The 24,583-nt window shown below is 37.7% G+C and overlaps 2 long non-coding RNA genes across 16 annotated transcripts; one reads left to right on the top strand and one right to left on the bottom strand.

Moving 5' to 3' along the window:
• The first annotated feature begins 1,316 nt into the window (after positions 1 to 1,316).
• LOC148720741 (uncharacterized) lies at positions 1,317 to 22,574 on the top strand. 15 transcript variants are annotated; one of them, XR_015993031.1, is made up of 6 exons: positions 1,339 to 1,962; positions 3,532 to 3,637; positions 6,411 to 6,453; positions 7,017 to 7,062; positions 20,015 to 20,137; positions 20,349 to 22,574. It is a non-coding gene; the product is annotated as an uncharacterized LOC148720741 (long non-coding RNA). The 15 variants fall into 15 exon arrangements; XR_015993039.1 differs by having other exon boundaries at positions 1,759 to 2,245; XR_015993037.1 differs by having other exon boundaries at positions 1,759 to 2,245; positions 3,532 to 3,584.
• LOC148720742 (uncharacterized) lies at positions 18,235 to 20,016 on the bottom strand. The gene is made up of 2 exons (XR_015993045.1): positions 19,189 to 20,016; positions 18,235 to 19,001 (listed from the first exon to the last, which is right to left on the bottom strand). It is a non-coding gene; the product is annotated as an uncharacterized LOC148720742 (long non-coding RNA).
• Positions 22,575 to 24,583: the final 2,009 nt, after the last annotated feature.

Consider the following 24,583-nt stretch of genomic DNA (forward strand, 5'->3'; position numbering starts at 1 on the left):
AGCAAAGCTTCATCTGTTTAAAAGGGGGTGTGCTAAAACATTAAAAACCGTTAATTACCATCACTTTCGCGGGCTTTGTGGTGTATTTGCGAGCAAACATGGAGATTTGGGAGGGCAGGGGCTAAATATGGCCCTTTTGCATGCTCGTGTGATTGTTCAGACTGTTTTGTTATCGTATCTGTCAGGTTTAATTTTCTTAATGTCTTTCAAAGTGATCATTGAAAATTCCTTTTACTTTAGAGACAAAGTTTTTCTTAAAACTCATAAACGTGATTGCCGTTTTTTTTTTTTCTAAATGTTGCTTAAAGAATTCGAAAATAATCCAATTAGGCTTGAGACAGTAAATGTAAGCATTCTGGGTAATAATTGTATCATGAGGATTTTTATTCATTTCGTGTCCTGTTCTGCTGTGTGATTCGCTGTAACGCAAGAAACATTCCTGTAATATAATTGTAGGTGTCAACATCCACAACATTTTGCATTTTTTGTCATATAAGACAAATACATCCCATGATGCCGTGGGTCTGCTTTGTAATAAACAGTTTATAATGATCTGTTGGTCAAAAATGACGTCAAAATGTGGTAAGAACATCTGATTCAGTGAAACATTCGGCTGCGCCATCTTACGTCATCTAGATCTACGATCTGTTACATAATCGACACGGCGTCATGGAATCTATTTGTTTACAATCGACTAAATCGGGGTACATAATAAGATTGGGTTCGTATGATGAACGGTCCTTGCAGTAGAGAGCGCTATTCATGCAATAGCGAAAATCAGACCTAAAAAAAAATCAGGCCTGTACGGGATTCGAACCACTGACCTCTGCAATACCAGTCCAGCGTTCTACCAATTGAGCTAACAAGCCAACTGGGAGCAGGCCGTTAAGTTGATTCGTAATAAACCCGATTGGGTTCGTTTAGTCTAGGCATAATGTTGTTATTATTTTTTGAGTTAGATACACGACAAGGCTTGGCCAGAAAGGTTTCAGTGAACCAGTATCTCTGATCTGGAGATGTAAAAATGTATAAGTTTAACTAATAATTGTCTGATTGAAAGGTACTTGTTTGCATTTCTCTGTGTAAAGCTCAGTTACCATGCGAGCCCCTTTGTGACTGAACTGACCCCAATGGTTTTCATTGTCTTGATTTGTTTGGATCTTGAAAACATTTGGATAAGTTGGGCCGGGGCTTTTGTGTTCTTTTGAGTTATGAAAGAAGTTTTTAATTGATAAAAGTTCGTAAGCTTTTTTCAACCGCATCAAACCAATTTTGAATATTAAGATAGCATGGGTAGCGACCGCTGTCGCTTTCGCGGGCTTTTCAAAGTCCAGCTTGTCCCCCATGATATTCAAGAATACAACCAATAGGGGCCTTTAAGTTCCCTAAAGCGAAAGCTGCTTATAGCCCCCAGCTCATTCATCATCGTATCCATTCGCTGAGGCGTCTTCATCTTAAATTATCAAACGTATGGTGGTCGAAGCCGCTCATAAATCGGCAGGCAAGTTGTTTTATTTGGACAAGGAAACTATCGTCATGCAAACTCACTGTGTTTTATATTTAACTGGTGAAATTGGGAGATGAAACCGTTTTAACCTAAGCTAGTCGCGGTAAAATCGATCGATCCTAAAACTACATGTCCTAGTTTATCTCTGAAACGGAAAGGACGCAAATAGCATTCCTAGACGTCCAAGAGAGAGCCCTAAGAGACGACATGGGGACGAACGAAGACCGAACGAAGTGTCCTGGGACTGAGTGACCTGTTTATATGTAGCGTTGCAGTTCTCTACTGCGTTGCAGTTGTGTACTCCGTTGCAGTTGTGTACTCCGTTGCAGTTATGTCCTCACAACTAATAACCGATAGAATGTGGTTTTATTTCTTCCAATCAAAAGGCGTTGTGAACGTGTCTCTTGCTTGTCACTTCCCAACTAGGGGAGGGATGCAATGTAAAAATATTAATGGTAAGAAGATCGTTAAGATTTCAGCGCTCGAAGGTTAAGAATTTCACGGGATATCCTTGTTTCATGAGCTATCCTTGGTGTCGTTTGGGACACTTCGGATTGGTGAAAGATTAAGATTCTGGTTGCGTTTTTAAGTGCGAATTATTGGCGAAATTTTCTTCGATACGTTGGAAAGCTTAGGAAGACGAGAATTTGACATTGCCTCGTGGCTTCGATTCCCTTATTAGTTTGGATTGCGTTGGTGATCGAAGTTGTGCTTTTCTATCGGAACTAGTACGGTAAGGTAAGGTTTCGGTTGCACTTCATGCTAGTATTTTTGTTAAATTTAAATATAACAACCATTCTTCAAAGATCGCGTTTAAGTTTCGGGCTAAATACTGTCAGATGTATACCGATAAAGCTTCCGAGTAACTACTAACCTGGATTCATTGAATCCCTCTGTGTCGAGGGATGATTTTTTTTTTTTTGTTTTGTTTTGTTTGGGACTTGCAAAAGTAGATGATACATAATTTAAAAACGAGACAGATCTCCGTGTTTCAATGAGCGAAAATTTGTGATTTTCTTCCAGCCTCATTATAATTTTTATTATGTTACATGTAGCAATCTCATAGTGTCTACATTGATGGTTATTATGGAGACAATTGAAGACATGTATTCATTGTAATTGTATGGGACTACGCAAAAATTCAACCTCTGGTATGGTTGATGTCAAACATCATATATCCTGGAAAGTTAACTCACAAACTGTTGACACGTATGATGAAGATCTGGTATCTTTTATAAAGGATAGGGTGCTCTCTCCCATGCTCTCCAGCAATCAATCAATCAATCAATCAAAGTTTATTGTCTAACGTGAGGCATGGTTGCCCAATTGCCCGAGCCAGAGGCTCATGTATAAAACGGTAGACTAGATTTTCTTTGCAAAGATAGTTGCAGTTGCAGATAGTTACCTTTTTATAACTAGTGCATAATTTTCCAAGAAAATGTTTACAATGGAGCTTACCACCTCATTGGCACTTTTGTTTAATTTGCTTTGCTGCTGGTTGTCATCCATGCCTGTGTGTATGAAATTAAGTAAGGGTGAAAAAGAAAGAAACAGTTGGGTTACAATGCATTAAATCATTCTCTTTGCTCGCCCAGAAGAGGACAGATTTGCAGCAAAATTACTCTTCACTTAATAATATTTGCTTTTTTGATTGAAATCAGTGGCTGATGTAAGCCACTTTCTTTCTTTTGATCTATTTAGTATAAAGCCCTTTGAACTAAATCATAAGGAATATGATAATAGTATGCATGTTATAAGTTACCACACTTTAATACTTTTTGGACTATGTGTTTTCAATATTGAAATGAAATAAATACTAATTCATGCACAATTGAATACTTAATTCAGTAGAGACTTGCCTATTAATAGCAATTATTGCTCCTACATGTGTTAGCAAGAACTTGGTCTTGTTGGTTTTCATTGTGAGCCTTTGGTGATCCATATATTAGGGGAGACACTCGCTGCAACTATCTTTGCAAAGAAAATACTAATCTTTTCACCCTTACTTAATTTCATACACACAGGCATGGATGACAACCAGCAGCAAAGCAAATTAAACAAAAGTGCCAATGAGGTGGTAAGCTCCATTGTAAACATTTTCTTGGAAAATTATGCACTAGTTATAAAAAGGTAAATGTTGTGATTAATTTTTGTCCTTGGTATAAGCATAATTTTCCTTTGGTTTTGTAATGATATGAATGAAAATGCATTTTGTGTAAAGAAAGATAAAATGTAGCTCCTAGAGTGTATGTTATGATGAGATGATGTGTCACCATCAATTTGGCCTCAGCTATTAAAAGTAAAAGAATTAAACTAAGGATGAAACTGAACCACAGCATACCTATACTAAACCCTCATTTTAATTGTATCAATATTATTATTTTTCTGGTGTTCACCCAATGGATTCAGTCCACTGACAGACAAAGATGGCACCTGTACATTTTACCATTACTCTTAGGCTAAGGCACATGTAGAAAGCAATATTTCTCAAAACAGCAATGTATGCAAGGTTTAAATTTTTCAGACCTTTACTGCTTGTTTTTATGAGTGGTTCCAGGATTTTCTTGCACAAAGAGGTCTGGTTGAGTGTAGCAGTTGCCATATTTTTCAGTTTGATGGTTTCACAGTAACTGTTGTGTGAAGTAATGTGCCCTTCTCCAATATTAATTTTGCAAACTTGTCACTGACAAAGAGCTAGTTCATGATTAGACACTGATCATTTCATTGATTGCCATGCTCTACATTTATCGTTGAAGTATCACCATATTTATCTGTGTATAAGTGGACTCTTTATGATGGAAAAATCAGCCCAAAAAATCACTCTCGTCTTTTACACAGATCATAGAATGATAAAGACCTGACCCAATCAATCCAAGAAACTAGCATAACAATTGCCTGAAGTCCATTAGGAAAACCAGGTTCACAAAACAAGTTCTAATTGTGTTCAAGTTTTGTCAGTTTTCAGTGCGTTCTTCATCGATGAAAAAGTTTGAAATAATAAATTTTATGTGGCTTAAACAGAAACCTAGTGGGGCTGATTTCTATTGTATCTTCTGATCTGTAGAGCAGACAATTTTCCTTACAGCTTCGGTGGTGAATTCTCATTTTCAGCAAATGATTACAGTAACTTAGTGACCTGGCAAATGCTGTTTTCTTGTGTGGTCTTGTTTGTTACGTGCGTGGACCATCTGTGTTAAATATTGTGTAGTTTCCAAGATGGCCGTGTTTTCATCAAGCAATCCTTCGAAGCTCTTTGGTGTTCCTTTAGTCTACTAAATCTCCTTTCAAAAGGTTATTTAAATGCATGAAGATTTCATTTTCAAAACGATTTACAAACGATGGTGAATTACTTCTCCAGTAAATCGAAGTGGTTGTATATGGTTAAATCATGAAGCGTGGGGATGTAAACAAGTGCTACTAAACTTCACAGCACATGGTTACATTTTGCTCTGCAGTTTTTTTTAATTCACCGTGTTTTCAATACATTCTCAAAAATAAGAGATCAACCATATGGGAAATTTTTGTTGGTCTGAATTTTTCTTTACTAGAAATAATGAAAAATCTGATTTTCAACCTTGAAAATGGGGGTGAACTTATACATGGATAAATATGGTAATTAACTCCTTTGCTATCAGTAATTGCATTAAAGATTCTGTGTTAGAAATCACAGCACCATATCCCAAAATCTAATGTTGTCCTCAGCACAATTTCATTTTTTGAGCAAGGCAAAGCTAAAAATCAATCAAGGGCCACACAGACATCACAGAGACAACATTGCAATGTATAATGTTTATGTACTCAGATAGGTAAAAGCTACTCTATTCATTAATTCAGTGTCAATACTCTCCCTCATAGTAAAGTAAGTAAAGTCTGTTTACGAGCCTAGTGGCCCATTAGGCCGGAGCTTAACTCCGGTTTCTGTAGCATGAAGCTACTAGGAGTATTTTTACCTCCCCCTGGATGGGATGCTAGTCCATTGCAGGGCTACCCCCAGCATTAAATTGCCGGTACCCATTTATACACCTGGGTGGAGAGAGGCACTGTGAGAGTAAAGCGTCTTGCCTAAGATCACAACACAATATTCCGGCCGGGGCCCGAACCCGGACCATTCGATCCAGAGTCGAGCGCACTAACCATGAGGCCACCGTGTCTCCACATACTCTCCCTCATAGTAGCTATAATTTTTAGCCAACTTGGGAAATAGCAACCAAAAATGGACCCTTTTGGACATCCAAACTTTTAAATTTCAAGGGGAAGGTTCCCCAGACTTTGCCATCCAAGTGGGAATAAATGGCTGCCACACTGTCATTTTGGTCCCTCCTAGCTGCTCAAATGTTGTCCCTCCTTTCCACAATCTTACCAAAGCCTCCATTTGTGTAGTAATAAAAACATTGAAGTGAAGAGTGCTATCTCAGGAAAAGATGATGATCATGCACACTATTAATAGAGTCATCCTAGCAGATGTTTGGCAAGGTATTGCATTCTTTGCTCAAAATCTAGTTTACATAGACCTGGGAAAAAAGAATGGGGTGTAGCAGTCATTCAGGTCGGTTAATTGCTCCAAGCTCTAGTTTTATACCACCGCTCATTTGGTTATCTTTCTTGCCAATACTCTTTCTGGTTATTTGGGTTTTCTTGGAAACTCAGGCTCTTGCCATTGAGAAGAAGCATGATATGTGTTTACAAAATTTAAAGCAAAGAAAAGTGAAAAAAAATTGGAGATTAACAGGATGGTACCAAAGACTGGTATAATTTTTTTTTTGCAGGGGGGTAGTTTTTTATTTTTGAATCAGAGTTTTAGCCTAAGTATGTCTAAGTTTCTACACTTGTTGTTTAGTCTTGTGGTTTCTTACTTTAAGAAGTAACTAAAGGTAAAATTTTTTGAATTTTTTTTTTTTTACAGCCAATTGAGTCTGTAAATGGAAAGTAAACACAAAATAGTGATGGTAAGGAACAAATTGCTTGCACTATAAATTATTGAAAGTAGTCTGCACTCTCCATATTTGTTATTTTTAATTGACATGCTTTGCACAGGTGTTGTGTAATAAGTGTGAATAAGACTGTGCAGTGAATTAGCTCGTGCTGCAGCATCCCATATCCAATAAATTTAATAGAAGACCCTTCGGTTATTTCTCGCCATATTGGATCTTGATACGTCCTTGAAAGAAAAGTTGCTTGAGACATATTTTTATCGTAAACATTTATGAAGCTTTCTTCTGATATATAGTTTGCTAAGATTTTAGTGAAACTACTGTAGTGTGCAAACAATTTTTTCCCGAAGGACACCCGCAAAAGTGGGAAGTAACCTTGAGCTTGTCACATGCGATTAAGTCGTATCATATAAATCTGCCCTAAAAACGAAAAATTTGCATTACTTTTATAATATTGAAGTGAATGCTTTGATACACAGTGGCTTGAGCCTCTGCATATCCTCTTATGTTTTTCTCTGAATACCTGGGAGCCGAGCAAACTGGTAACCACCCATATTCTCTCGTTCTCTTTAAAATAGGATTGTTGATCAATTTTTACCATGGCTCAAGATGGAGGACCACGTGGTGAGATAAACTAATTTCTTCTCTGCCTTCCTGAGAGGGTTTCTCATACTTTCAGAATAGAACAGAATTTTGGCTAACCTAACAACTCAACAGGAAATCATCCCTTTTAAATTGAATGTTCTAAGGGAGTTCTTGAAGTTGCTTTGAGGTTTCGCCTATTATGAAATAAAACCAGTGAACAAGGCTGTTATGAATTACACACAACTTCAGATGAGGGTGTCTGGCATAGTGAAGTACTGGTGCATTTCATCCCTGAGAAGCAATCAAACTACTGTTTTTTCACTTATAACATTACTTAAAAATTAATAATCAGCGACTTAGGTGTCAGGCACATCAAAGAATATTGGCACGGAAAGAGGTACTCTCCCTAATGGTTCATGTGCACATTCTAGGGTGAACGTTATTGTATCTCTAGTATGAACATATGTGAATAATATGCAGACCCTTTTCAACAATCAGAACATCACAGTGGTGAAACATAACACCAAAACTTGCATACTGATAAATATTTTATGGGGAAGGCTACATTCTCTTTTCCAGCAAAATAATCTCAAACTAAGTGATATTTGTCGAATAATCCTAAGGCTTTGTGCAGGGGATCCTACAAAGTACCGACTAAAATTATTGACTTCACCCGGGGATAGCCTTCCGACAACTACCCCCCTACCCAAAATTTTCTTACGCGAATTAAGGGTGCACTTCCAGCGATCTAACTTACAACTGCAGTACATCTGTTTATCCCTATTTCCATGTTTTGAGTAAATTCGAAAATCAAAACAATTTCACAGCTCGTACTCTGCATGTGCAATACATCCAAACTTGACATATCCATTGTTAACCCCTTTTTCCATTTTTCACTGAATGTGGAAATTCTCGAAAATAAGCAATAAATTCTGACAAATTATCCAGCAACTAGAATATATTCTAACATGCCAAATCCAATCTTCACCCGAATTTTCCACTTTCTCGATCAACTCTAGAAACACGGGGTTAATTATAACAATATATCCTACAAGTCGATAATATCATAACTTTCCCATATCCAACCTTTACCCCGATTTGTTCAATTACTGTAGAAAAACGGGAATCGTGACAATTTGATCGGTTAACATCATGACTTGCCGTGTCCAATCGTTACCCCGATTTTCCATTTGTTCAACGAGTCCCGAGAAAGCCGTGATAAGTTCTGACAATTCATCACGCAAGTGGAATATAACCTTAGTTGCCATATCAAATTTTTACCCTAATTTTCCATTTTTTTTTTCTTTTATTAGAAACAAATAAGGTAAAATCTGATAATTACTCCCACATGTGGGATATGCCAAAAATGGGTAAAATCGGACAATTCATCCTGCAAATGAAACATTCCAACTTGTTGTGTGTAATCTTTACCCGATTTTTCATTATTATCAGAGAATTCTAAAAAAACAACAATTCATGTCATAAAAAGAATATATTCCAACGCACAGTGATTGAATTATAACTCGGTACATCCCTGATGTTCCGTTTTTTCTGATAAATTCCGAAAAAACGGGGTTCATTCTGAAAACTCACCCCATAAGTAGAATACATTCTAAGTTTCCATATCCAATCTTGAACCCGCTCTTCTATTTTTATTTCAATGAACTCAAGAAAAAAAGGGGACGGTAAGTTATGAGAATTTATACCGTAAGCGGAGTATATCCTAAGTTGTCATAGCCAATCTTTACCCCACTTTCCGAATTTCTTTTTTTTAATGAATCAATTCCAGAAAAACAGGACAAACTCTGACAATTCATGCTACAAGGGGATAATACCCGAAGTTCCCAAATGCCATCTTTGCTTCGATGTTCCAATTTTTTTTTAAGTGAACTCTAGAGAACAGGGGTAAATTCTTAGAATTAATACCGCAAGTGGAATATAACCTACGTTGTCATGTCAAATCTTTCCTGATTTTCCTTTTTTAATGAATTAATTCTAGAAAAACGGGGTAAACTCTGAGAATTCATGCCACAAGCGGATAATACCCGTAGTTCCCTTATGCCATCTTGCTCTGATTTTGGAATTTTTTTCAAGGAATTATAGAAAAACAGGGAAAATTCTAGTAACTCATCCTCCAAGTCGAATATATTCCATTGACTTGCCACATCTAATCTACTTTATCCCGATTTTCCATTTTTTTCAATGAGCAGAAAAACGGGGCTCCCACTGACCCGCCATATTCAATCTTTAACCGATTTTCCATTTCTTTTTTCAATAAACTTTGGAAAAACGAAGTAAATTCTGAGGATTCACGCTACAAGTGGATAAGACTCTAAGTTCCAATATGCCATCTCCAACCCGATTTTCTATTTCTTTTTTCAGCGGTGAATTCTACGATTAGCGCTAATCGTTAATTAGCCCCTTAAAATAAAGCAGTACGCAAATAGCTTAATTGTAATTAGGAGTTTTTTATAACGCCGGCCCGCTTTCAGTTATTATTAATTAATTAACTTCTATAGAAATTAAAAACTTAGACACAACGCGCTATGTAATGCACTGTTCCTCTTTAATTGTAATCATTCCCTAAAGAAGTCTTAACTGGGGTCGAAACGCGTCCGAAATAAATGAGAAGCTTACAACTACAAAAAGTGTTTCTTTGTGCGGCTCGCTAGTCTTAGTTAAATGGAAGACAGAAAAAATTCCACATTTAAAAAATGTTTGTGTTCTTAGTGAATTCTAGAAAAGCGGGATAAATTCTGAGAATTTGTCCTTCGAGTGGGATAGATCTTAGAGAGCCAAATCCAATCTTTAACCCGATTTTCCATTTTTTTTTTTTTCAATGTACTCAAGAAAAACGGGATGAATTTTGAGAATTCGGCCCACAAGTGGCTAATACCTTTGGTTCTCATATCCCATCTTCACCCCGATTTTCCATTTAATCAGTGGATTTTAGAAAAACGAGGTAAATTCTGAGCATTCATGCTACAAGTGAATAATACCCGAAGTTCCCATATGATATCTTTACCCCGATTTTCCATTTTTTCCAACAAATTATAGAAAAACGTGTTAAATTCCAAGAATTCATCCTCCAAATGAAATAAGATTCCAAGTTGCTTATCCAGGCTTCAACCCGATTTTCCATTTTTTGTTTTTTCAATGAATTCGGGAGAAACGGGATTAATTCTACGAATTCATCCGCAAGTGGCTAACACGCTAAGTTCCCATATGCCATCTTTACCCCGATTTTCCATTTGATCACCGATCGAATTCGAGAAAAACGGGGTAAATTCTAAGCCTTCATGTTACAGGTGAATAATACCCGAAGTGCTCACATGCTATCTTTATCCCGAATTTCCAATTTTTTTTTCGGTGAATTTGACAAAAAACGGGGTCAAGTCTAAGCGTTCATCCTCCGAATTAATTAGATCACAAGTTGCCATAGCCAATCTTTAACCCGATTTTCCATTTTTCTATGAATTCTAGAAAAACGGGATAAATTCGACGAATTCATCCGTAAGTGGCTAACACGCTAAGTTTCCATATGCCATCCCCTTTACCTGGTTTTTCCATTTGATCAGCGAATTCTAGAAAAACAGGGCGTGAATTCTGTGAAATTCATCCTTAAGGTCCATTAGGTGGAATATATCCTAATGACTTGCCATAGCCATCTTTACCCGATTTTCGATTTGATCATTATGTGAATTTGTCGTAAACGGGGTAAATTATGACAAATCCACCCAAAAGTACAACAAATCCGACAATAATTTAGAAACAGTACTAAAAAAAGAGCAGCTTAAAACAGCGGAACCGGACCGTAATGAAATTTAGAGACAGAACTAAAGAAAGTACAGCTAAAATCAGCGGAACCGTGATAAAATCACATCACAATCTACTATTTCAAATTTCACAATCTACTACTTCAGATTTTTGCCATACAGCAAAAACCTACGATATTCGAAATAATCAACTGAAGGCCAAACTTCTGTGATTGAAGGAAGACTTCGTGACGCAGACAAATTATCAGAACTTTGACCTCTCAGTCGATCTTACCTCCGGCAGATCAGCGAAGCGTCCAAAATATATAATTTTATGCCGACGAACCATAATCTACGATCTTCAACTATTCAAGAAAATAAAACAGTTGTGATATGGGTAAAATGTTGTCATTGATGTCGCAAGTCGAACAATGACGTCTGTAAATAAAGCAAGACTGCAAATGAAGCGTGAACAATAACGCATCTTTTGGTCAAAAGTCGCTTTGTTATTTACGTAGCAAGTTGCTCTTCCACATTTAGGACGTTTAGATTACAAGAACGATGCGATCACAAGGCGTTAACGAAGGAGTGATAGAACTTCAAGGAAAGTAATGTGAGAGATTGCGAACAGCGTGTTTTCCTGAGATCAGTTGGAAGTTGCTCATACGTGTCAAATTTTCTACTTATCCCGATCCCCTTGAATGAGCACTTTTGCTTGAAGACATAACTGCAACGGAATCTCTTAACCAGTCCCAAGCCGCGTGTCGCTCCATAGATCACAGGATGTGATTGGCCATTGTATCACATTACGTCAGAGGACATATCAACAACAAGAGGACATAAGTGCAACGGTACATTTATGTGCCTTTGTGAAGCGTGTTGTCAACACTTTTGTTACGTAATCAGGCGGTGTAGTAAATCACTGGATAATGTCTTAGTCTTTCCATTTCGAGTAGTCGTTGACGAAGTTTTACGTAAAACTTCCAATGTAGTTTTCCTGCAAGAATCGATCGGTGCTGCGAGGAGCTGCAGTCAGTCCGAACGCGTTCTACACATGTCCGTTCACATGCGACACCCGGGACAAATAGCGCTTTATACTAATGACGTCATGAAATTTTAGACCCCCCGCGTGACTCAGACAAACAAACTCCACTTCTTTGAGAGCTACAAGGGAAATGGCGAGTAGTTCGCTTATTCCCTTACAGTTCTGACCGAAGAGGACGGCGTTTCTGGCTCCAAATTTGAAAGAGAACCGGAAGAATACACTGTAGACCAGCTAAAACGGTGGTTAAAATGTAGGGGCTTAAAATTAAGCGGTAAACGAGAAGATCTTGTACAGACTGTGTGAGATGCGGGAATTATCACACCCTTGATCCGGCAATCGATCATGGAAAATGGTTTGCTGCCAAAGTTTTTCAAGAAAATTCTGATGTAAACAATGTAAAAAGGGGGTTGACAGGCCTACACGACTCCCCAGCGCGTGTTTAGAATAGCCTATTCAAAGTTTGGCTCTCACGAGCATGTTTTTGAGCGATCGCCCTCTTGTAAGATACGAGCGGCGGATTTTTGTATATTTCGCTCAATACTGATTGTGTTTCTATTATATGCCAGTTCATGTAGTTTATGTAGTTAATGTTCAGGCAGTTGTCATTGAATAATTTCTGTTTCTTTGACGCTGAATTTTCTCTTTCTTTCGGTGCTTTCCTCTAAGGAGCATGTGCTCAACTTACTTGCGCTGGTCTTAGATTTGCCTTTAGTGGATCGGGAAATTCGGCTGTTGGACCTTTTCCGCCGGGCCAGTGAAGAGCACAAATATAACTTAAGTGTTTCTTGTTATGTTTTTCTCCGTGAAAAACTCATGCGAACAAGCCACCAGCCAACGCTTGCACTTTGCCATGTCTCGCAAAGGTTTTGGGAAAGGAATGAATACTTTCTTCCCTAATTCCTTTCACTCTTTGAGTGATTTTGGCCATTTATCTGCATATCTTGAGTCTGTCTTACACTCACCCCAACAACAGTGTTTGGTACTAACCATGCCCCTTCCTTTCAGAACGCCAAGTCATTTTTTGACGAAATTCTCCGTCGTTTTGTTTTAATTTTAGAGCTCTCGCTCATACATTTCCTTAAGCTGGTCACAATGTTTGTCTGAGTCTGTGCGGGGGGTCTCATAGGTTACACGTAACAAAATCTATTTTTAGTAATAGTATAAAGCGCTATTGACCGTAGCCTTTGAGTGTTTAGGCAAACTTGGGTTAGTTAACGTATTTGACTTAAATTTTTGTCCCGGCCAGAGTCAATGGCCGAATCGATTCATGTCGAAAGATTTCTTTAGAATATTTTAAGGAATTGTTAGTACGTGACTAATCAAAGCTAAGCTGTTATCGGGGTTGTCGTGTGTGTTACATGATTTTGATGTCTTGTTTGTTTTTTGTACGGTTTTTCTTGAAACCACCATCAAGGTTTGGCGGCGGGATGACTGCAAACGAGACTTTTACTTTCCACTGCGACATTTTGAACTTTTACGACTGTTGTGTTGACGTTTAGCCGGGTGCAGTACCTTTTCGTAATTGCGACTGGAGAGGTGAAGTGTAATGAGCATATTTTAGCAAGCACCAAAACCGAAAGAGACCCTGGCCAGGCATTTATTCGTGTATTTAATTAGGAAACGCAAAACGTGAATTTGTCATTGGCATACCAAAGATAAACATCAAATTTACACAATCAGAGGAAAACAAAGGGTTCAAAATCCAGGCACTAGACAAGCTCAATAATCATGTAGACCAATCAGAAACCTTGAAAGCCTTTCCATGAAAGTCGGTTTACTCTCTGTGTGGGTACCTTCGGCGTGACAAAGATATTTATGACCCAATCAAGCATAAACAAACACTCAAAGAACTATGCAAAGATCGCCTTTCAAGCTCTACCGGGTGATTACAAGTCTACCATGTTTCTTAAAGTGAATCTCTTCTTTTCTGAAAATTTAAGGACTCTTTTTTGCTGCTATTTAGAAGCCCCTGAAGAGATACTTTCAGTGCCCTTTTAAACTTTCCTTATTTCGAGAAAGGTTCGACGAACAAATCCACGTTTTTGTACTTAGGCCAAAGAAAGCGTATTCATAAGAAGTGATGGCTTAACTACTATATTTAAGCTAATTGAGTCAGCCAGGCTTTTTACTTGCTGATCCGCGCACAAAAGCTCGTCGGTTTAATTTCGACGACTCACCGCATTGAACTCTGAATCGCATAAGATACGTTGGTCATGGAAACTCCCGTGAATTATTTGATTCCCAGGAAATATGACAAGAGTGGGTTTTAAGCGTCGATTATCACTAACCATTTCCAAATTTGGCTGCGGCATGTCCGATACGTTCTTTGTGTGGATCAAGATGAGGGTGTTTTTTGTAAACGAAAGAAAACATCTTCAGGGAGAACACCCAACTATTCAGATTGCTTGATGAAGAAGGAAGAGAAGGATTTTCTAAGTACTCTCCAAACTTGCCGCTTACACAGGAGTGCTACGTTTACAGCGTTTACAGTGCACGTGATTGAGCGACTGAGGTGTATCCCAGAGGGTCGCGAAAGCCACGGAATCGTTTCTCGGACTGAATCAAGTTTCCCAGATTCCCCAAAAAACAGGAGTTATTCGTTTGCAGGAGTCAAAAGAAAAACGCTTGTTGATTTGTCTGATGGGTGACAAGAAACTCATGTAATAGATGGTTTACTCACAACGACACTGTGTTCCACCGAGCTGTGACAAAAAAACAAAAACAAACAAAACAAAAAAAGAAAATAAATCAATAGCTCTGCTTGCGGCTTGCCGTTAATCCGGTTGAGATTGACAAACAGTGCGCAAAACTCTGTTGCTGCATTTATAGTTTGGTAGTCTAGTGAAATGTACTAAATATGTGCGAAACTAGGAGAATTTACACATGCAAACCTTTTGGTTGTTACCTTAATCCAGTAACGGAGCATCAACAATACTGAAGAGGCTTTCATCCGTCATGAGACTTTATTCGATCATGAGAATGGCTGACCACGAATGAGGAATATTTTTAAACACTGATACACCACTTGAAGCAATCGGGGCGGTTTTTGTCTTGTTTTGAATGCACATTTACCATTAATAACTCGTCGGATAAATACTGGACAAATACAGTTAAAAGTGTACATTTTTACATGGCACGAGTCAATAATAGCCAGTTTTTCAGTCGTGTAACTTATGGAAATTCAATTTTCTAGTAACAAGGGTAAACTCAAAAACAAAAAGGATTTGAATGGTGTTAATGAAAATGAGATGAAATATCTAGGTTTATAAGTTTTAAGTCTTAACAGAAAATCTCAAAAAATGTTGATAACAAAAGCATGGTTTTGTTCTGTAAATAAAAGTCTTAGAAACTTCAGTTTAAAATTGGAGTGCAAATACTGATAATTGATTGAGCACAAAGAGTTTTATGGCTAACGGTTTACTTCATCGATACCGTCCAACAATTATATCCTCATCGACAGGGGGTTTGTCTTGCATTCTTTTAAACACTCCCATTGTCCTTGTATTTGTTATGTAATCATGGTTTGTTCCAATATTTGAGATATTTTTGGTTGTTTCAGGGCAATCTGGCATCAATTTAGTTTTGCGAAAAAATTTCAATATACTTTTTCAGTCAAAAATCGCTGTTGTGAAGAACTGTAATTCGTCAAACGCTCACCTCACGTGTCTTGTCACGTGCAAGTTGAAAATTGAAAATCAGTGACTTGAATGTTCGTCGGCAGAATGGTTTTCTTCTTTGTGTAAAGATTTTAAAAGCTGATGTTTCGAGCGTTAGCATTTCGTCAGAGCGAAGATTCGCTTTCGTCAGTTTCACTCTGATCAAGGGCTAACGCTCGAAACGTCAGCTTTGAAACTTTTTACGGTGGCCAATTCACATTATCAACTCAGTTGATGAAACCAAATTACCTTGTTACCCCCACTGACGCAGCACCACAGTTTCTTTACAAACTTACCCACTTTATTCATTCGCAAAATGTCAGCTACGGTTTCCCAAGTATCATCTTCTGCAGTTCGTATTTCCCTCCTTTATCCTTAGCTATCACTTTGCCTCTGTAGTCTATCATCACGTGTTCATCATGTTAATTTTTTTTACCGCACTACTGTAGTATCTTTTAGCCTCTCTAAAGTTGAAGGTCTAGTACCGCCAAACCAAAAAATTTACTCAAGATAATGGCAAAATAATTTAATGTAAAGAGAGAATTAGCAAATGGCTAGCATCGAGAAAGGTTTGAAGTTAATTAGCACCCGTGGAAGCCTGTGCTTTTGCAGCCTCCTTTCTCCTTTCTGCAATTTGCTTCATTTGCAGCACACCTGCGAGGCTATTGCTCCTTTATCTGCAGATTATTTGATTAAAAGGCTTGTAACTTGGTTGATGCAGTCATTCTTTACGGGCCCATAGTTTTGAAATTTATACTGTAGTTAATCAGTATACCACACAGAGGAATTTTGCATTTCGTGCACGCTGATTGGCCAGTGCGAAAGTGAATATCAAGTACTATTCACCTCCACCTCGGTGAATTATTGTCGATTATAGGACTGCCATCAGTCATGGATGTTATGTTGTGGATATTTCATGCCGCTGACTGTTGAAACACTGATCGACTCTTCACTGATGAAACCAGCTTTTCTGTATTCTTTTCATTTATAACTAGGAAAAGTGGCGTGACCAAAATAGATGGAGAGCTTTTGTTCATGAAGCAAATGATAACGCTTCACACGTCCCGAAGCGCGAATAAATATCTTGTAAGAAACATTTGTTTTTCAGTAAACTCCGGCTTCAGTAAACCGGGCCTGCTAAATTGTCCATATCTAGTACTTTTGATCAATCGAGGCATCTAGAGTTGTTTTCAGTTGTTATCCTTAGCCAAAATAACTCAAAAGAAAATGCAATACGGTATTTGAAATGTTAAAGAATAAACATCTTTCTCGTTGCTAATCCTAATTTGGACCGGAAGGTTTTATTTGCGACATTCGGCTTTATTTAGTGCGATATTGATACTCGTGGGTTCTTCGTGTTCACGATATTTCACAGCCACTGAAAACAAACACTTGCCTTATCTAATTAATCCTCCGAGATCCTCCTTGTGTTTTGTCTCCACTGGACTTGACCCTTTTCCATCTTAAACATGTAGAGCCAGTGAAGTCAGGTCTGCCGATTATTCAAATGATGAACCTAAATAACGAAATGACGTTTCTTACTTATAGAAGTTAAGTTGGCATGACGGAAGACTTTCATCAAAATCTGCTAGAATATCGATCTATCATCCAAACTTGAAATTGGCATAACTCAGTGTATTTTGAGTTGGGTGACTACTTGAAAAAACTTTGTCAACTTTGTTCTCTGTGGAGAGGTTTCACTTGGATAGGAAATTTTCACTGAGTTTCCTTACATTCGTGATTAAATTTTATGAAATGTCGTTAACTGATACGTGTGTATGTGTGTGTGTGTGTGTGTTTAGCATGGGTATGAGGATAAAAGAATATAGCATCGTTAGTCGCACAATGCAATTTAGTGTCACAAATAAGTTCAGAGTCAACTTGAGGTATTGCCAATAACTTGACTCTGACATTTGGTGGCGCCATTAAAGTGTCGGAGGATCACGTGATTTCGACTGCTTCCCTCGCTCCGCTTGTAGTATAGCAATGGAAGCTACGCAATCCACTCATGATGCCTTGACTCTGCAGTTGATAGTGACTAATTCGGAAGACAAATGGCGGTTCAGTATTCGGATTATGTTTACTCTAGGTGCTCTCCGCCCATACATCGACCGAATATCGCTTGACAGTATACCTACAGTAAACATGATCCATTGAATTTATCAAATTCTATTTACTCTCTGCATTAGGTTGTCATTTCGGTCTTTGCAAAGGTAGACACCGCGTTCCAGCGGATGACATATTTAATTTCTATTGTACAACTATACGTCCTGTTCTGGAATACTGCGCACAAATATTCCATCATGCGTTACCTGCGTATCTTAGTGATGACATTGAAAGGGTCCAAGGACGCGCATTATACATCATTTCACCTGAACTGTCATACCATGACTCTTTAGAAAGGCACGGTTTAGCTTCGCTCTGACAGACGCATGAAATTATGTTCGGATCTGTTTTTGTCTGCCTCAAATCCATCTCACAAATTATATAATTTGCTGCCAGTTAGGCATCTTTTAGCTTACAATACTAGCCACCGGCGCGTTTTTAACATGCCGCGCTTTCGCACTGATCGTTTTAAATCTTCATTTATCCCGGCTATGTACGCGTGTGCTAGCCTAGATTTTTAGCTATTCCACTGTTGTATATTAGTTATATTAGTTATATTAGTAATTTTATTTAGGTCTTAGCATTTTTGTAATTGGTAGTCTTATATAGTCTTATATAATCAATGATTGTGAAAAGTACGCAATTCAGCCTATGGCTGCAATGTATTTTATTTGGTAATAAACTATCTATCTATCTCTCTATCTCTCGAAGGAATAAAAGGCCGCATTCATTGTAATGACAACGTTGCATAGTCCTTTCTACAGAATAACTCTAATCAATTACAGGGTATATGCGATTATCTGCTCTTGATATTTAAGCTCTTTTCTTAGTCGTTGATCTTGTCCCAAGCCGGCTCATCGCGTGCACTCGTGCACCAGATCTACTTCCATGATGACCAAGCAATTATACATGATGTAATTATAACTCGGTGGAACACAACGTTGTTGTCAATAGCCCATCTTCGAGTTGAGTTTCTCCTGAGTTACATGTTCCGGGAACCGAGCTGACCCTTCGTAAACTATGTTCGAATTTGTCATCCTCAATAATCAATTGCAATGTCTGCTTAAGAAATGCCAAAGAGCTAAGAGAGCTGCTTCGTTTTCTTTTTACTTCACACCTCCTTTCGTTCTTTCCGTCGGTTTCTGTAACATTTACCGATATATTTTCGATTAGTCTCTTGTCACTTTCCTCGCTTATGCCAACGCTTAGACCCAAAACACGGTTTCTTTCTGAATGGTCGTCCATATTTGTAAAGATACACGCTGTTACCGTAGGTTCCTCCAATTCTGCTGGGTTTCCATCCACACTTGAGTTGTCCTTGCAAAGTTGCTTAGCGTCCGATTTTCCTAAATCTGTTAAATTGTTATCGAAATAACACACAGATTTTGACATGCCTTCGACCAACTTCTGCTGTAACTGAATTCGATTGCGCTGTTATGAGTGATTACAAAGTCCACTAAACAACCATGCAATTAATAATGAATTCTTTTATTTCGAAAATGTTTTAGACTACTCTTATTATTAAAGGTAACCGTGATGTCAAACGCTCTTTTGTCTCATAAGAATTGCTATCAGTAATTAACCTCTTCTGTGAACGATTTACCTGGACAGTCCGTAGTCTTTTGGTCTCTCTGTTCTTCAACACCTCTATAGCGTTCCTTCGTGATCGTGCAGTGGTTCCGTAAGCGTGAATTAAGAGCGTTTTGGAAAACACCAGGGACAATTGGTTTGTCACAAAGACAAACAGATGTGGCAGATGATCAATTCTCTTTTTGTCAAGATGAATGCTCTTTTGTATTCTTGTGAAATTATAATCGAATTGTTTTTTTAAAGATATATTAAGAAATATGAAAATGCGATTGTGACTGATCAATTTAGGATGCAAGAGTTATTAACGGCATCGGAAGTCTCAGAGCTTGTTTTTTCACGCGACAATAAATTTTCATGTGGTGAAAAAGGGCCTACTAATGTATCTCGTCATTAAAATAAAGATGAAGGGTGGGACTAGGATTTCGAAATATCTTGATGAGTCATTTCTTGTCGACGACAAATAAAAACTTCGACACTTGATGCGCGCTATCTTTTAATGACATCAGCGCCCAATTGTTCAATGAGGGGATAACGCTATATATCCAGCAGATAAATCGCAATCCGGCCGATAAGTGTTATCTAATTTACTGCGCTATCCGCCGGACCAAAATTCGAAGAACCGACGTCATTACATGATTACGTTCAACGTGAGCAGTGCATCGTCCAATGTACGCAGTGTATATTGTTTGCCTCGGGGAATTTGAGCAAAAATTTCTAAGGTCAAGTTCCATATTGCGTTTCAGTCAGTTGAGAATCTCTTATTCATGATTTTTGTGTCATCGAACATGGGGCAGAAAGCTCTCCTCTAACCTTTTTCTATATAATTTATATCTTTCCAGGTAGAGAAAAATTGAACAGCGAAAGGGCAGAAAGCTGCTCGGAGACGCGGCCCGAAGGCATAATTTGCAGTAGTGCAGTAGTTGCATGAAACTGATGCCACGTGCATCTCAAACAATTAACAGGTAAGATAAAATACTAACTAGTTACTATTCTATTCAGAATAGCTAATGACTTTGTTTGATGGGCATTTTTTTGTATCGTTGATAAATCCGTCAGTAATTAGTTGAGTTACAGAGAGTGAGAGACAGTTGACGAAGATGAGGAAAGAAGTTACTGACTGTGAATTGGAGCATATCCTGTTCCCTCAGAAAATGTTTTTTCTTTTTTCCGCAGTGTAGTTTACAGGAACCTCAATCAAAAGGAAATATATGTGGAGTTGTGATTCATAAAGCAATGACGGAGAACTTCCCCATGCTCCGTGCTCTCCACGATAAGCGAGGAAGTAAAACTTGTCGGCCTGCTTAGTTTGTTTCACTTTGTCAAAGTTTGATCAATCAAGTAGTTTTGAGCAGTTGGGCTTACCACAAAAAAAAAAAACAAACAAACAAAACAAAACAAAACAAAAAACAAAAAACAAAAAAACAAAAAGAGGCAGAGTTTTTTTCAATTCCCGATGACAAATTTGAGATGTGGGGCAATATAAGATTTGTTAACACGCCTGCTTAGGTAATATGAAAATACTTAAAAAAAAGTTCCGTTTAGAAAGATCCGGACGGTAATGACTGATAAGAGAGGCGGAGATCTAACCTTATAATAATATTAATTACATGCCAGAACTTTGTTTTGTGTTTTATTACCGCGAAGAATTGTTGGTTCAGTGTCTTATCTGGATCTACTAGAAGTAAAAACAAACACCCTTTACTACAAAGACACAAGTACCTGTATTGTTTACAGACCCAAAACAAAACAGTCCGAAAGAAAAAGATCCACTTGACGGTGTGACGTAATAAATAATTAATTACCAAAGCGTCGTCTTGCTGTCTCTTAGAGCCTCGGGCAATGAGTTGAAAAACTGTTCCACATCAAGTAGTTTTGTCGGTTAGAATCTCGTATTTCTCAATTTCTAGTTATGTTGCCGATCCTATTCTCAATTTTCCCTTAATAAGCGAAGTTTTATCTGAAGAAATGTACTATGAAACCCAGCCAAAGTCAATATACTTTCACATGATAATTGATAATAATGGAATGGAATTATCAGACCGTTTGTTATCGCAGGTTAAATATATCGTCATAGGCAATTACCAAAATGTTATCCGGGACATTTATTTCTTACGAAATGCGGAATTGTTCTCAAACTAAATAGTTTTAATTTCTTTTTGCCAAGTATAGAAAACTGAAAATGATCTACAATGTCTAGATGCAAACGCATTGCTTATTATTTAAGAGTTTTAGGAGTAACCTTTTGTTTTCTTTGTACATTACGTTGAGCCCCTAACGGCGAAATGTCCTTCGTGGCTGATTTTGTTGTCATTTCCGAGCAATATCACACAGCAGGCTCTAGCTTCACGGAGGTCTTGATAAGCTTATCTTTCTCTGTGGTAGTGCGTTTAAGTAATGATGAAACGTTCTGTAAAATACTTTTTGAACTCATGATATGGAGGCCATAAACAAAGTTATCAACACCATTGAAGCCTTGAGCTTGAAATGATAATCATAATGGGTCTGTAAAGTCGCTGGTTATTTAGTAAGAAAGACTGCAAAGGATTAGCATAGATTGCTGGGACCCATGCAGAACATCGGATGTTTATTCCTAAATTTTCTGACCACGGTGTCGAATATTCGTGATCAGACGTGATCCCTTGTGTGGGCATAATTTTTGCAGTTCATTGCACAGGTTTTACTCTGTAGAATGCCTCAACTGACTTCCTCTACCACGGAGAGTGTCTTTGTTGCTTAAGACGAATAACGGTCTCAGTGTAAATGTCATGTCATTCCATGGTGCTGGGTTTTGATGGCTAATACCAAACCCCGTTTTTTCAACGAAAGTAATCTCGTTCCTTCACGCTCTTTAAAGTTATCAGCTATTCTGTCTACCTAAAATTTTCATAGCACGTCATTCTCAGAGAGGCAAAACCAGTATACCACAACATCAGTTTTCGCAAACATATTTTGGAATGCAATAGTTACAGTTTTGTCCATCAAAGCTCTGTTGTACACAATGATGTGGTGAGCATTCCATCCGAAGGATCAACTTCGGTGTGCTTTTCAGCGTGGACAGACTTACCACCGTACGAGTTCCTTCTGAGTCTAGTTTCCAGCTCTGGAACAACTAACACACCTTCAATATTTAGTTTCAGTAGTGAACTTGTTCGTCGCGTCACCAACGGTGGTCTTTTTGCGGATGTTGTGTCAGCTTTCTCGAGGAATGTTTGTTTCTGTAGGTTGCACTCTACCTGTTTTGATTTGTTACTCTGTTCGTTATTGTTTGACAGATCCTGGCCGTCTAAACTCAATGTAATGGTCACTTTGTCACCCGGGTGAATAATAGGACTGCTCATTGTTCCACAAGTCTTGATAAATGTGTTATTAAACAAGCCTACGCAAGGATATTTCACGTTAGTTTAGCGTTCGTGGTCTACAACTTGGCGAAATATCGACCATGTACCACCTTAACTTTGATCGATTGTTGATTCTCAATCAAGTTTGCGATATGACATCATTTCCTTAAGCGATTCAAACCGTTGCAACCGACATCACACCATTAAAGCGACAAATACAAGGTTTTGTAGATAAATTACAAGAAATGATGTCCTTTGCACCTTTTCACCGCCTCGTTGATGTTGATTTTAATCAGCTTGCCAGAAACCATAGTTTCACTTTTGAGTGGCTTTTGGCAGTCATGTGATCAACACTTAAGACTGACGGATCGTCTCATCTACAAAGCGATATGATTTGTAGATAGATAATGTTTCCTTAAAAAAAAAAAAAAATTATGAAATCGTTTAAGGCCTTGAACAAATTCCACGCTCTTTAAGAGTCCCTTTTGCTTTGTTGAACAAGAGCATTCCGAGACGCTTGCGTATTTTAATACTAACATTGGAATTTTTAGCCAATCCATTCTTCTATCTGTCATAAAATGTGTGAAAATATTTAATTGATATATGGTCATTTATGTTAATGAGCGTAACCAGCAAATTACCGGTGTAGTGTTTTGTCTTCTTAATAAATAGAAGTCGCATTCCATTCATTTGATTACCACAAAAAGAAAACAGAATTGTGTGCAACTACAACCTACACTTTCTTATAAAGACTGGATACAATTTTTCTCGATTTTGCTCAACTTCTTTCAACCATGGCCTCAAACATTTGCATGCTTCCTAAAGGGTCTCACTCATTAATAAGGTTGATGACCTTTAAAGTGATCATTCTAAGTAAAGCTTGGCCATTTTACGGCTAGCGTTTCATTTCTCTCTGTTTCTAAGAGAGAATTTACAGCTAACTATTTTAAGCCTAATCAGTTAAAATTTGTCAATTTTTTTCACCTACTGGCTTAATTTTTTTTTTTTTTTTTTACCATTTTACCCCGGTAAAAATCCTATTCCTATTTGCATGATTTTATTGAATAATTTTATATTTACTTTATCGTGAGGCAACTGCAACTCAACAAGCATTAATTAAGCTAGCACTTACAGTGAGATAACGAAATTTTAACTAAAGTTTAACGCTTATCTATCCTCCACGACTGCCACCCCCTGTCCTCTTCTCGTCAAACGTTTTCATAATTCTACCTCTGTAGAACCCTCTATAATCACATGCCAATTATACATTTAGGAAACTGTGTACAGTAAATGGAACGCTAGTATTAGTGCTCAGCCCTGCATTGTACAGTATCTTTAAATGATTGTGTCGTAGTCAGCGTTATGTTGTACATTGGAAACAATTTTTTTTAATGAGATTCCCATTGAGAAATTGTATAGCTAAATGTAACCTGTAAAGTTAACCTTAAAACCTTTAAATTAAAAATGGCAGGGAGAACGGGTGACAATAGATTAAACTGAATTAATTAATTACAAAGTTCCGACTTTGCTTAGCTCATCAGTTTTTTTTTTTTTTTTTTAAGTTCTAAATTATGCTCTTTAAAAAAAAAAATAGCGTTTGTCATATTTTTCTTTCCATTTCCCTCTGAAAGTGTAAGATTTAAATTTGGAGGGATGGGAAAAAAGACAGGCAAACTCAATCTTGAGGAGACAATTGAACCTGACACGACGAGGCACAAAGTTTGCTTTTAAGATAAAAATGATTCTTTTCCCTTTAATGCTGTTTAGTAAAAAATGAACTTCCTCATAACAACAGTGAATTATAATCTTAATCTCATTGATTCTCTTTATTAATACGACGTGAGCCGATTTTAAGCTCGGATTTTCAAAAATAGATAAAAAAAAAAAAAGATTGAAGATTCCTCACGGACACGAACTTGATGTCTTGATTCAGTTCAGTGAAAAGGAAAATTTGGTCAGTATCTGTATTTGATCATGTCGATGTGCTCGTACCGCCCAAGAAACAACTTTTATTTCTTATTTACCACTGGCCACTGGTGCATTGTAGGGTTCCAAAAGCTGAGACCTAAA

Source organism: Stylophora pistillata, chromosome 11, assembly GCF_964205215.1.
Source record: "Stylophora pistillata chromosome 11, jaStyPist1.2, whole genome shotgun sequence".
Classification (NCBI taxonomy): domain Eukaryota; kingdom Metazoa; phylum Cnidaria; class Anthozoa; order Scleractinia; family Pocilloporidae; genus Stylophora; species Stylophora pistillata.